Source organism: Lemur catta, chromosome 25, assembly GCF_020740605.2.
Source record: "Lemur catta isolate mLemCat1 chromosome 25, mLemCat1.pri, whole genome shotgun sequence".
NCBI classification, from domain to species: Eukaryota; Metazoa; Chordata; class Mammalia; order Primates; family Lemuridae; genus Lemur; species Lemur catta.
The window spans coordinates 11,601,367-11,617,016 of NC_059152.1; positions in this window are offsets into that span (position 1 = coordinate 11,601,367).

The window sequence follows — 15,650 nt, forward strand, 5'->3', positions numbered from 1 at the left end:
TTGATGTACAAAGATGAGTAGAATACAGTGCTTGTCATTTAGAGAACCACAGAGGAGACATAGAACCAGTGAGATATGTCTTTATGTAATACTGCTGATGTTTCTTGCTCATGTTATAGGACACACGGACCTCAAGTAACTAGGAAGAAACGTGTACTCTGCACTTGCTACATGACACATGTTCTGTAGAGAGCAGGGTCTTAGGTCAGCTGCTTTACTTCTCTGAGGCTTAAAATTTGTTATGTGAGATGACCATGTCACACCTTTGTTGTGAAGACTAAATGAAATGTCATATGCAGGCATTGTGTACTGCTCAGCACATAGGCCCTAAAAAAATCCATATCAGAGAATAAGCTTGGTTTTTTGCTTGATTTGTTCCTTATTGATAAACTTGTGGCTTACCAGAAACACCATACCTATCTCCTGCTATTAATAAATTTATTTCTTATCAGACTTAACCTTTATTTCTTACCATTTATTAATACTTTAAGTATAGTATGTCCCCATGGCTATACTTCACATTGTGTAGAAAACAGTCTTTCCATTGGGTTGCTTGTCAGATCTCTGTTATTATCATTATTATGATGATGATGATGCTACAGATTGGAAAGATACTATTGTGTGCATTATGTGAAATAATATTTATTGGCTGACTTTGTCATCTTTTCTTGTGTGTCTGTTTAGGTATGAACAGTGATGGTCCATATTTTGGTGATGAGTTGCTCAGTGGACTGTGGATCGAATAAACTGTATCCATCCCCATCACGATGTGCAACACCAAGACTCTTCACTAGTAGGTATTTTTTATTCAATATCATTTACATGGTTAGATACGAGATTTTCAACAGAGAATGTACTTTTGTAATGATAATGAAAAAAATGTACAAAGTACGAGTATTCGTGTTGCTGGTATGAAATATGGCTAGATTTCATCAGTCTGTATAAACCAGTTGTTAAATAAAGGAACATGATAAAATGTATCTATTACCATTCATATTAGTATGGTAGTATACATGTGTTTCTATATAGGCAGAATTTAGAAGTATAGGATTTTACCTCTCCTTTAAGGAAATAAAAAAAGTCACTGTCAAGTTTCCATATCTTCTGGTTCTTTAATATCATATATATCTAGAAGCAATGTAAGCCTAAAAATTTTATCTCATTTCTATTTTGAGACAGTTTAATTTTATTGTAATTTTTGATGTGCTTCCACTTATAGAGGGATCATATTGATAATCCATTTATGATATTCATGGTGTCATGGAAAGAGAATTATACTCAGATGTTTAGTTCCAGCTTCAGCATTTATCATCTGACTAGTCCCTTAATCTCTAAGCATCAGTTTCCTCATCTGAAAAATTAGAGGAATAATTTCTGGTTTACCTAATTCATCATAAGATTACTTTGAAGGCCAAATGCGGTAATGAAGGTGAAAGTATTAGCTAACAAACTGTAAAACTCTACATAAATAAATGGTATTATCTGTGGTTGGCTAATGTTACAAATGGAGCCGGAAGAAGTTGTGACCATAATTTTCTTTTCAAATTGGTTAACATGCTCTAATATTTTATATGTTCTTCACCTAAGAGATAAGTAATAAAATAATCATTAATTTTAATTTATTATCCAAAGTAATTCTTGGTATTTGAGAAAATTATGTTTAAATGAAATATGAGAAAACATGTTTCTGACATAAATATGCACACGCCAATCCCCGCTAACCATAATGAATTTCTGCTTCTGCCCTCCAGAATGTCTACTCCCTTATTAGATTTTATTTATTAGGTATTTACATTTGGGGGAGAAATACATTAGATATTTTTATGTATATTTTAATTTCAGAATACTAAGGAAACAATGTAGGAGTTTGGTCAGATATTGCTGTTTAATATACTATTTAATACCTTTGTTTACTAAAATCTTTTTAAGATTTCATATGACCATTTTCTGTAGCTAGCACATTACAGCTAAGCCTATTTAAAATGAAAGGCTGAAAATGGAATCTTAACAAATATATTCAGTAATATGGAGAAAAAGACTTTTCCACTAAATTTAAACAAGTTATATAACCAAGCCTATGCAAGGAAAATTGCTTGCAAATCCTTTTCCAGAAATTAGATATGATTTTCACTGAAGGGGCCATGGTCTATTATGTAAATAAGATGTGTGCATATAAATGAAAATCCTAATGACAGGTGACATATATTTACTTGCTGATATTGTAGCATAGTGCTTAAGTATGCAGGGTCTACAGTCATACTGACTGAGATTGCAACCCAGTTCCATCATTTTTTAGCTTTCGGAAGTTGAACAAGTTATTTAAGCTCTCTGTGCCTCAGTTTGTGCATCTGTAAAAGGACTAATAACAAGAGTTGCTATATGGTTGCCGTGTGGATTACATGAGTCAATATGGTCAAGTGTTTAGGATCACTGTGTGACACTCAGTGAGTTATCATTTAGTTCTCTGGGGAGAATGGAATTATCATGATGAGCACAGATTTTAGAATCAGAAAGTCCTAGGTCCAAAGTCATTTATTAACTAATTGAGGAATTTAGAGGAGTTTAAGAACCTCAGTTTCAGAGAAATGAAATGGTAATAGTTATGATATACTCCATACAGCTTTTGTTGGGATGGCTTAACATAGCATCTGACATAGAATGGGGTTTTCAGACCTGAAGTCTCCTATAATTTGGAGACAGAAGATAGATGAAATCTTTGTCAGCAGGATTTTAAGAAGGTATAGTGAGCCATAACTTTATGCTTATATAATAAGATAATCATGGTAGGGGGAAGCTTATAGGCCTAGGAGCGGAGTTGTGAATGAGTAGGCTGTATTGCAGGGCAAGCAGAAGATGAGTCCCTTAAGGCGAGGGGCTGCTGAAATGACTAGCAGTGGACACAGTGAGCTGTGAATGCCCCAGAAAGATGCACGTGGCCTTGTTTCTTGTGTCTGCTGCAGCTCTTCTCTGCCTCCTTACTGACAAGCCCCACCTACAAGCACCGCCCTTACCTGCAGCCAGGACCCCATGAGCCCTCTCGAGTTTGCACATCTGTCCATCAGTCAGATGCCTGTTCTTCCTTCCAGACTCAGTTTACCTGCTCTGTCATCTGTGAAAACTCCTTCAGTCCTCCTCTTAAAATTGACTGTTCCCTTCTTTTTCTTCCCCTTCACACTACATGCATGCCTCTTTATAGACCATGCTCACTTCTTTCGCAGTGATTGTTTGACACAACCATCTATCCCATTACTGTCGGCTTGCGGAGGGCAGTCCTTGTCTCACTCATTCTTGTTTCTCCAGTGTCCAGAACTCAACAGATAGTTACCAATTCAATGAATGATTGAAAGGATTAATCGCATCCTCTGTCCTCAAACAGAAAATAATTACATTCACTATGGTACAGAGTTTTCTATGAACTGTCCTTTAATATGTATATTCTCTTAAAATTGTTAGTAACATAAATCTGTAAAAGGCATAAATAGAAAAATGAAAACTGGCAACTTTTAACCCATCATGATGCTTATATCATTTTAAGCCATTTTAGCAAAAGATAACAGGAGTTTTAAACATGTATATCCAACTCTACTAACAACCTTATTAGCTTCTTTATTTAGTCTCTGGGTGGGCTCAAATATTTCATTTTTAGGACAGCATTTCAACAATGATGAGACATTATCTGATCTCATGTTAACTGAGGGTGGAGTGACTTCCTCTATATGGATTAGTAAGAAAAAAGTTTCAAAATAGTTCTAAAGGTTTTATTTTATTATAATAATTATTATATCAATTATAATTACTCTTGTTCAATACCCTGTACTTGAATTCATAGCAAACTATTAAAAAGTATACATATGAAAGCATATATTTATGTGTGTATATGTGTGTATCCATATACACATACATAAAGTGCATATATATGTTCTCTCTGTATATATATTTCATATATCCAAGGAAGGTTCCTACCATTAATCTGATCTGGGAAAGGTAGAAAACGTGTGTAAGTGTATTTTTTTTTGGAGACCAGGTCTTGCTCTATTGCCTCAAACTCCTGGCCTCAAGCTAGCCTCCTGCCTCAGTCTCCCAGAGTGCTAGGATTACAGGTGTGAGTCATGCCCAGCTGTTAAGTGCAAGTAAACTTCTTGGTGTGAGCTATTTGTTTAAAAACAGAGTGAAAAATAACCTGACCAAAACCAAACAAACAAATAATCTCTCCATGTCAATAAATGAGAAGCTGCATTTCACTCAGAGGAGGACTTTAAATTGTTTAATTTAAATGTTTATTCTTGCATTGTACCATTATAACTGAAATTGTACCATTGTACAGGTTTATTGTAGAATGAAAGACCACTGAGTCCACGAAAACAGTTATTTAACACTGGACACGCATCTTCCTTGGTTAGTGTACACCGATCATATGCAGTGAAGTCAATATGGGCTACAGAGCTAGAGTCACAAGAAGCACAAATTGTCTCAAGCAACTCAGCTTTCACAGATGGCTGTAGATGAGCAATTGGAAAGCATTAAGCTAATAAAGACATTTTTAAGAGAGGAAAACAGGCTGACAGGGTACTTGAGTTTTCACTGTATGAGCTATTTCAGATTGACATGCATCCAGCAAAAAGAAGGGATGTTTGAATGAATCATATATCAAGAATATTCATCCAGTTGGGTAAGCAGAAATGTAAAAGAGTAATGTAGGCATTATCACATTTTTAAACTTTGATATGCTCAAGCAGATAGAGCTATAATGCATTCTTGAATGAAGTTTTTAAAAGAATATTTCCAAAGATAGTACTTGACAAAAGACCACGTTGTTTCCTGATAACTTTTTTAAGTCTCCATTTTATGTATTTGAAGATTAAAATGTCTTGGCCACTATTTTCTTACATTCTTTTTAGCTAAAAGACTTACAGTCGTATGTTGAAATGAAGTAATAACAATGGCTTCCATTTCCTGAACTACTACCTGTACAGTGGAGTTTGACTGCCACATTGTCATTTAGTCTCCACAACAGCTCAGCAAGGACCCCACTATTATCTTCCATTTACAAGCAAGGAGATGTATACTATGTGGGGTACAATGCTCATTTACATATGTAGATAACCTAAATCTGTAACACTGATTTCCAAATACCGTATAAAGAAGTCAGTCTCACCACTGTAAGACAGACATATACAGGTTTTTAGATGTGCAAATAGAAAACTAGTCTTATTTTTGGAATAAAATTAATTTTGAAAATATAATATGCTTCTGGTTAACCCCTGCTTATCTAATATTCAGGAGAACAAAGAGCTTCTAAACTTAGGATGAAAGAGTTCCCCTTGTATGTTTTTGCAGCAATCCATATACACAAAAATGAGAATCAGCATCTGCATGAGACACATCCTCAGTAGTGGATACAATCAGGAGTCCTTCAGGAGAATGCACTGGCCATTTTTATATAAGATTGAGCATTTTATCCATAGAGGTCAAGTAATGTCTTCGTTTAACGTATTTTCTCATGTCTTATTTCTTTCACTTTAATGATCGGTGTAAATGCCATGAAATCAGCAAGCATGTCGTGTAATTGATTGAGTCCATACAGTGACGACTGGGGTTCTCGGTCTCAGCAAGTGTCTCCTGTACTCCAGGCCCTTCCCCCTGCCCCATGTGCTGTCATATTAACTCTCTCTGTTCAGCGCAATCAGTTGAAATGAATTTTTTTGATTGACCTCCTACTTTGCTCATCTCTATGATGGACGTACATTATGCATGTTTTACTGGCCCTTAAGATGTGTACTTAACTGTGGCATTTACCCAGACAAGGAAAAGTTTAATGTAGGGACAAATAAACCTAAGAAGCAGAGCTATTTTTGAAGAAGAAGTGGTTTAAACAGCTGCTTTTTTAATAAAGAAGATAATTATAATATTTTGAAATCATTTGAAATTTGAAGGGATTAAAATGTCTGAAAAGAAAGTCATGTTTTCAATTAGTTAGGTTAAACACTGGAAGTCAGAGACCTCAGGTATTCATTTCATGTATTCATTCAGCAAATATTTCTTGACCTCTTATTAAGTAGTAGACCCAGGGGCTATGAACAATAGACAAAGCCCCTGTCCTCACAGAATTTGCATTTCTAGGCGGCCATGGGGGATGAGATGAGGCCCCCCGAGTATGTGGAAAGGAAGGGAGTAGAATGTGTGTGTGTAGAAAGAGAAATCATTAAATATATGTATATGCAAATAGTAATAAATTTATTTTAAACAAAAGCAACTCTTTTTTATAGCAAAAACAATCCCTGTGTACAACTTTTCTAAAGCATACTTTTTAGATTACAAAGTTTGACATTCTTATTCACCAAAACATTATATTTCAATCATCTCTAAAAAATGAACTTTTTAATAAAATATTTGTGTCTTGGCTTTCAAATGGTTCACACGTTTCTGACCTTATTTTCTTTATTCATTCTAAACATATGCATCGGTGTTGTAGAATCTAAATGAGAAATCCTCACGACTATTCTGTACATCATCAGACTGCACTGAGGGGAGTGGTTTTGGAAGTGGGTGGGAGGCAGAAAACCTGAACACTATGAGACCCTAAAGGGGAAAAAAAAATTGTCAGTCACCCTTTCACCAAAGGTAGAGAAGAAACTCCCAATTTTTTTTTTCTTTTTCTGTTCTTTGATCAAAGTTTAAGTCCTGTCTGTGCTGAAACGTGGAGGAACATAAAAGTATGGAGCTCATATTATCTAATCACATGGAAGTTGATGGCGGAACTAGAGTCAGTGATTTATATACATTACTTAATTAGAAATGCAATATGGGATTTGCACTTAAGAGCTTGTGACAAAGGAACAATTCAAAAACCAGAAAAACAAAGTGTCAGTCATGCACTGTGCTGGGCCAGTTTTCCAACTGGAAAGTAAATCAATCATTTTTAGTGATTGTTGGATACAATATAATGAATTCTTTATTAAGCTCAGCCAGTAAGTAGGGCTCAAACTCTGTTTACTTCATTGCAGTAATGGACAAAGTAGCCCATGCCTCTTGGGGGAAATGAGAAAGATAACTAGGCATGTACCTTTAAAAATATTTCCTTTTCTTTCCATGAAGCACAGATTCAAGTTTGAAAACTTACCTACTTTTTAGGTTCTCTGGATACATGATTTTGATGGCTTTTCCAAATCATGATTATTCAGCTTTCATGCCATTGATGTAAAAATCAGTGCTTGATACTCAAATAAGCCACAAAAGATTTTAGAGTCATTCCTGTTAATCCATGTTTTAATTTAGATTTTAAAAATATAGAGATTTTAAAAAATAATGTAGTCAAATGATAATGTCTGATGGCTTTTTGGCAATGGGGCAACACAGTATTGAGGTGGAGAAACACAAATAGTGTCTTAATGTTAACTTTTCCTTTTTCCCACGACTTCACATAGAGAACAGATATAAAAAAATAATCTCTGCCAAAGTGGAAATTGTTGACAAAGAATAGTTGGGTTTGTACCCTAAGTACTAACAACCTGCAAAGTGTAGCACTCTAAAAATGAAGCAATGAAAGTTCCATTTCAGTGTCTAGGACTCCTAATACTAAGCATATTAAATGACATTAAACAGATTATAGAATGTCAGAGGCCTCCATAAGCTGGAAATAAACCCACAGCTTCCACATAGTGGAGACACATAAAATAAGTTGCAACATAGAAATGGTAAGAAACTGTGGCAAGGAAAAACCATGATTTATACAGAGTTCCAAATTGTTAGCTTATTTCAACTTTGTTATTAACTCTCCCTGGGAGGTGAACACAAAGGCAGGGTGCATAGAAGGGAGGAAATAAATGTTAGTGGAATTGAACTGAATCGAATTGAATGGAATGATCCTCCTATTTATTTATTTTGGGGGGACATCAGTTACAAGCTTAGAATATGTTAATGAAGAATTTTTTTTTTTTTTTTAAGTAACTGGGTCATGGACTTTAATCTCATTCTTTCATTCATGCCTGGGGCTAAGAGACCCTCCAGGGCCTTGCTGAATAGGGTAAAGCCTACTTAAGCAGGAGAGGGAGTTATCTTCCTTTGTTCTGATTCTCTTTTTTGCTTGGGAATATGATCAAGGTAACCCAGTTGCATTGCTCCTGACACCTGAATTTCTCTGTTCTGCTGGCTGCGGAACAAAACTAATCCTTTTATCTGAATTCTCCGTCAGTGTTATGCAAACTTGCTTTAAAACTATCCTCTTCTTTACCTTGCCTTGACTGCTATTTGGCCCCGTGTTTTCATAGCTGGACTATAGCAATAAACTTTTTCATGGTCTGACTCCAGCGTTACTCTATTCTGGTACCTCATGTCCTTGGCATTGGAGTTCCTTTGTGACACACGTCTGAGTATTTTACTCTCTGTGTAAATGCCTCCCATATCCTACATGCTCTTTGCCTTGAGATTAAAATCCAGACACATTTTGCTTGGGAATCAGAAGCCCTGTGGTATCTGATATCAAGAAATTCTCCAAACTCATATCCAGCCAAACCCTGGCATGCACTTAACACTGGGACTTGGTCAGCATGCTCCACTATCAAACACTTCCAGCTCTTTTGTGTTAGTGGGTCATAGGACTAGGCCATGTTCTCCTTGCCTAGAATGCTTCCCTGATCTCCGCCTGGAAAATGTCTACTAATCCTATAACATACTAGTCAAAAGTTATGGGCCTTATGTAAGAATACTGAGTTACCTGCATCAGCTCCTTTGCTTTATTTACTAAGTTTTCAGTAAATAAAACTGAAATCATTCACTCTCTCTGTTTATCCTCCTGTCCCTAAGAGAACTCTGAGCTCCTCTCGCGTGTGCATGGCTGATTTTCCTTTGTAACCATAGATATAAGCTTTTGCAGTGGGGGACACCTTGGGGATGCTCGATAAATACCAACTTTGTGCCCAGAAACATCTAGGGCCTCTACCAGTCCTCCTCCACAGACAGGGCCTTCAATATCTCCATATCCCCACTATTCCACTGATACTAACTCTTGCTAGACTCATGGTAAGTATAACACAAAATGATTTGCACAACAGCCATCTCCCATCACTTTTCCTTTGACTTCCTTTCCCTAAGTCTCTGAGCTTTCTAATATGTGAAAAGGTCATACTGCAAAGCAATGTGTCTCCATTATTCACAGTCTATAGAAAACCATTGGTAACCAGTGGGTGCCCTGAGCCTGGGTCATGATCATATTTCTTGGGTCCACCAGCTTATAAGTCTAATAAGAGTGTATTTCCTAAAAGTATGTTCTAATATGCCCTCAAATACTTATTTAAAGACTTGTGTGTAAAATTGAATCTTGCGTTACAGCTTAACCTTGACCATATTAAGACACATTTTCCCTAATTGCTTCATCATAGACAGGAAAATGTAAGAGTGGCTTAAACTAAAGAAAAGTAAAAGAGGCTTGAATTTCGTTTCTACCAGTTCTCCCAATATAGAATTATCTTTTCATTGTTGGCATTTTTAAATCTGAAAGATTTAACAAAAATTCAATAATCAAGAATAATTCCAAATGGATTCACAGAATCTGGATTTCTGTGTGTGTGTGTACTATAGCAGTGATCTATTACAAGGGAAGAAGGCAAAATTTCAACAAAAAGTTGTGTTTTGTGACTTTAATTAAAGAGAGGTGAGTATAAAAAACTGGGGGAGGGTCCTTTTTATTTACGGTAACTCTGCAGAGAGCTAAGTACACGTCTGACAAGGGGCTATTTGTAGGAAGGTAATTTAGGGTAGAAACAAATAGTTGTGAAAAATGAGGAAATCCTGCTAGGAAAAAAGAGTGTGGCAGGATCACTTCAAATAGGAGTGTTAGAGTAATTTACTATTCTAGGAAATCCAGCAGCTGGTTTATCTGAAGAGTTCCTCTTTTTCATGAACACTGGAATAAGGACAGGAAATGGTTCAAAAAGCATGCTGACTTTCCTGCACCAGATTTCTGGAAAAATTTAATACCAAAAAATGGTTTTAAGAAGCTCAATTCTTAGCCATTTCAGAGTCTTTCATGAGACAAAGCATATATTTCTAATTTTAATTTAGTTAGAAATTATTGTAGAATGAAGAATTTTGAATAGAATAAAGATGAGGAAACACACCTGCTTATGTCATTCAGAAAAAGTATACGATATTGAACTCAACACTTAGTGTTAAAGAGTACCGAAGATTTTAGCTAAGCATTGAAAAAATAATCAGGAAACCTAATGTAAAGATTATATATTACATTTAATAAAATTGCATTTAATTGTTCCGAATAAGAAAACAGAACTGGTATAAATATGATTTGAAATCTACAAAAGATGTAAGAACTGGAATTGACAAAGAAAACGTACTTAAATCATGCAATTTAAGAATTTATCTAGGGAAAACCTGGAAAAATATTTTAGTGCAGCTAATTATCCATGGGCAGGATTATCTTTTTATTTAATCTTTTAATCATCCCAAGGTATTTAAATGTAATCTGTTTATAAAGTCCCACAAAGAAAAAACAATTCCATTTTCCCAAGTGATACAGAGAAATTCTTTATTCCATTCAAAATATTACCTATGTATTTAAAACCTTTTTCCAGTCTCATGGTTGTTAATGGAATCATGTACCCTAACCGCTGCAACTTACTATATATTTTAGGTAATAAAATGCAATTTTCACTGGAGTTTTTGCCTTTATCTTACTCCAGAGTCATGAAGGAGACACAGCTAGGCAAAAAGTATGTGAAGACAATTTTTAAAGGCTGTGCCTCTATTCATATAAGATTCTCCTTGAGTCTAAATTTTATTTGAGTTTGGAGGGGAAAAAAAAATAAAATGCTATGTATTAGTTTCCTATTGCAGCTGCAACAAAGAGCGCCGACCTTGGTGGCTTATAATCGCAGAAACTTACTCTCACAGTTCTGGAGGACACAAGTCCAAAATCAAGTTGTTAACAGGGCTACACTCCCCCTGGAGGTTGTAGGGGAGAATCCATTCCTTGCCCCTTCCAGCTCTGGTGCTGCCAGGATTCCTGGGCTCCTGGCTGCATCCCTCCAATCTCAGGTTCCATCTCCACATCACCTTCCCCTCTCTGGGGCTCAGGTATCTTGTGAGACTATAGTTACAGCCTTCAGGCCCCAGCTGGATAATTCAGGCTAATCTCCTCATGCCAAGATTCTTAATTTAGTCTCATCTGCCAAGAACCTTTTCCAAGTAAAGTAACACTGACAGGTTCCAGGGATTAAGATCCTGGTGGGGTTTTAATGATTAGGACCATTATTCATCCTATGACATGCTGTAACATGTAGCAGCCTAGTCTCAAGTAGCTTTAAATCTAATGCAGTTTAAGGACTATGTGGGAATGTAGGTGTTAAATAGAGTTATGTAAAACTAATCAAAGCTTCCAGGACGGTAATAGTGCAGGATAGATGGTATTTGGGGTGAAAATAATAGCTTTGTGCACCTTATTTTTACCCCAGATACTTTAGCTGGTTCCATTTCCTGAGGTCTTACTATGAAACTGTTGTTGTTCTAAATGGGGTAGAAAATAATTCTTAAATGTTTTAGTAACAATCTCTTTCTTTTATAAAATTTCTGGATACATTTTACTTAAATGGCACTTGTGATATACACTGGAAGCAGAGTGGAATACTTATTACTTGACTTTTTAAAGTTTCACAGTTGGGTGAATAACTCTTTTCTGTTATTTTTGTTTGGTTTTCTGGTGATAATTTTCTTCACATTCATGTAATTAGTTAACATGGTAAAGAAATTAAGAAGATAAAATAACAGCTCTGATCTGGTCTTGTTTTACGGCATTTCCAACAGAGAAAATGATATACGTTAAAACATCACATAGGCAAAACACTGTTTTTATTCCAAGCATCTTTAATTTTGATTCGGCAGCATGTCTGAAAGAGCAGACCAAGCTATAGATATTAATGTGAATCCGGAGATTATGTCATTGTATCTGTTATTATGTTAACCAGTTTAAGTGAATTACCAATGTCCAGCAAGACATTACTCATTTTGGAATGCATTCCACTAGCAATTTATCATAGTAATAGGAGGTAGAAAAGGCATATTAGTTCCTTAAGTGTCAGCAATTATACCTGCTAATGGAAAGAGACACCGTAGTTATTAAAACACATTATACCTTTTATATTAGAGTTGTTCAGTCTAATTTCAGTTCCTTTCATTCAAGCTTTTCTGTATATGTTTATTCCCTTTCAAGAATCCTTTGGACTCAGGTTAATTATTTATTTTTTATCCTAAATTGCTGTCAAATGCTAGAGGACATTAATTCTCTAAGAGACATGAGGAGTTCTAGAAAATTAAGCTTGGAGGGAATTTTGAGGCAGATTCCTTTGCCTAAATTTCATGGAGAAACGTTTACAATTCAGTATTGAGTTTTAGACCTGCCAGTACTACCACATTGAGATAATCCAACAAAACATGGCTTTCTTCTGGTTACAAATACAATTCCTTTCATTGACCACAATAGATACGATGTGTCTGAATGCCAATGTATTTTCAATGCTAAATTCCTAAATTCTCCATAAAAATTTGCTTAGTGTAGAGTTCAGTTAACTAGATCTGGATCTTTATTTCATAATGACTGGAAGAGCTTATTTTAGGAAAATCATCATTGTATTTGAATGATTGGAGTATGAAATCATGAAGATAGATTTCATAAGCATCTCAAGAATATAAAATTAATAAAATTGTATGATTTTCCTTTCCCAAAAATGAACAAAATTGTAACTACCTTATTAAAAATGTTTAAAATTACTGTTAGGAGCTTTGGAACCTGTCTATAACCTCATTAAAACTGGTAAACTGGGTACCTGTAATCCCAACTACTTGGAAGGCTGAGCAGGAAGGATCACTTGAGCCCAGGAGTTCAAATCCAGCCTGAGCAACAGAGAGACCCTATCTCAAAACAAAACAAAACAAAAAACAACTGGTAAACTCTCTTTAGGCACTTGCTTTCTCATTTCAAAAAACAGCTTGATAAAATCCTGTATGATGCCGTTAAAATTCTCTTTCTCAATACAATAGATACATTATTTCTCTAAACAACAGATGCATTCTTTTTCAATACAATACAGTAGACATGCACACAAAAACACATATTTATTTTGACTCTAACCTACTGGTTTTAGCTGAAAACCTGTAGAATTTTTCTTGAAGCAGTAATTTAAACAGTGCCTTAGGTGCTCGTTCTTTAGAGGAAGTGATTGTCCTCAAGCCACCTTCCCCCGTCACGAGTCGAGATTGCATCTGTGTGTGGAGGTGAGTTTGTGGCTTCCAGCATGTTGTGGAGCATGTGATGTATAACCTTGGGTGGGAGGGCTGTCTGGCTGTCTCCTCTGGGCTCCAAGATGCTGTCTTCCCCCACCCTCCACTTGCCTTGTTGCTGTTTGAGAATGAAACCTGGATTCGTGGTAACATAGAGGCTGCTCTGTTTTGGCACGATCAGAGCCTGCTGTCTTCCCTGGCCGCCTCCACCTCTCCTTCAGTCCTGCTGGTGGGTTCTGTCTGGGCCCCAGTGGCTCTGTCTGCGCTTTGTCCCATTCGGCTCCCACTGGGCTGTCCTGCTGCCCCTTCCACCTTCTCTGATGGCCTGCTCTGTCTGGCTAGTCTTCAGGCAGCCCGTCAGCCACTTCAGGCCCTGTCTCCACCTCACAGCCACTGAGGGAGGACCAGGAAACGTCAACTGCAAGTTGTCCCTCGCCCAGCCGAGCTGTACAGCCAGGTTCACGTTCACGTGGCGGCTGCACCCCAGGCTGGTGTGACAGCCTCTCTCCAGAGTCCCAAGTGGGGAAGCGGAACCAAAGCCCAGCTTTGTTTGGTGATATCGTCTCTTTAGCCGTCTACCTTCCCATCCATGGTCGGTGTGGATACAAGGAAAACTAGAACATACACCTCTCACTCTTAACCTCCTCTCCCCTTTCCTTGGCTTCCTCTCTTCTTCCACTGTCCATGCCCCAGGACCCGTGAAAGGGTAGCTTTTTCTAGATCCTATACTTCTTCTGGATATAAGCCTGATAATTATTCCCCGAGAAAGAACAGGGTCAATGTCTCTACTCCCCGGGAGAACCCTGGCTTCTGAATCCACCTGCTTGATAAAGTAGAAGACAGCAACTGGAATTCAAGTCCTTTCTGTGTAATGCCTGGCTCTCAGTATCTCTTGCTAAAGATAATCAAGTTTTATCCATTTTCTGCGCTTAGTAGAAGGAGAAAGGCTGTGTTGGACCAGAATTAAAGGAGAAAAAGTGGAATACGTTGGGTTAATATTTACAAGCACATCATCTCAGATATTTAAACATATATGTGATGTGCGTATACATGCATATGTAAATATAATATTCCTGCCACCTGTTAGCTATATGACACTAAGAAAGTTGCTTAACTCTGTTTGCTTCCTCTACGATATGGATATAAAATTACATACCTCAAAGGATTATTTTTTAAAATGGTAAACAGAGTTTATTAGGTGCAATGACAGGTAAAGATTTCAAGAGCTTTAAAGACACAGGTCTCCTAATCTTTTTTGATACCAAATGACTCATTTCACAAATCAGGCCCATCAACTCATCATACAATAACTCAGATGGTTGCTAAGGAAAACTATCAAAAGGGCCTTTATAATTATTGTAAACTAAGAAAAATTTAAATACTATGAAAATGCAAATCATTAGAAAATACATTTACATATTGGCAATAGGTTAGCTGCGTCAATCAGTTTATAAAATGTATGCTTTGGAAAGTGATCATATGTTAGGGTTTAAAAAGTTCCACTTCTCTTCCTACTATGAAGTCTAAATCCAATAAGAAATAAGAATAAATTATTGGGAGATGGAAGAACAAAACATCACCCCCATTACTAATAAAGCTGAAGCAGGGAATGTATGAAACAAGTTTCCTAATGTGGTAGCTTCGAATTGGGTGGCAAGGCTGGGTCAGGGGTCTCCCCACAATGGGGAGTCCTGCCCCCTAAATGTCCAGAATGGGGGGTACACAGAGTAACAGCTCAAGAGATTTGAATTTTAAGATGATGTCTGCAGATACATGATTCCCTCACTGTGTATTATTTTACTGGTATAACTGAATTCTGAAGATTATTCTAAAGTTGGCTACCTATTTCCTTCCAAGGAAATCAAAGGGGACATTTATGGTTTATGTTTAAAAAACAAAACCAACGAAACAAAGCAAGGCTGGGGTGCTGCTTCTAAAATGAAAAGGTCAAAAGTTCCTGCTCTCCCCAGGGGAGAGCATAGAGCTGTGCAAGTTACGGAAAATCTCTTCCTTTTATTTTTTTTTCCTGTTTGTTACTAACATCAATGGGCATAGTGGTTTCTGAATGGCCAGTTTGTTGATATACTCAGCTCTGCACTAAAGCTAGCAGATCAGTTTTATTTGCTTGCAGCTGAACATTGATTATGTCCATTGTTTCAAATAACTGACAGCTAGAGGTGCTTTCCAAATAAAAGTGATGAAATGGTACAGGATGTTCCCTCAAATCATAGAGTTTGGTTGGAAATGTGAGGCAGTTTAGTGTTAAAAAAATTCCCCAGAGAAGTAAATAACCGAGAGGTCACCATCGTGCACACGGCATGCTTATGCAGGTGATCTGAACCACTAGCTTTGAGATGGAGTAA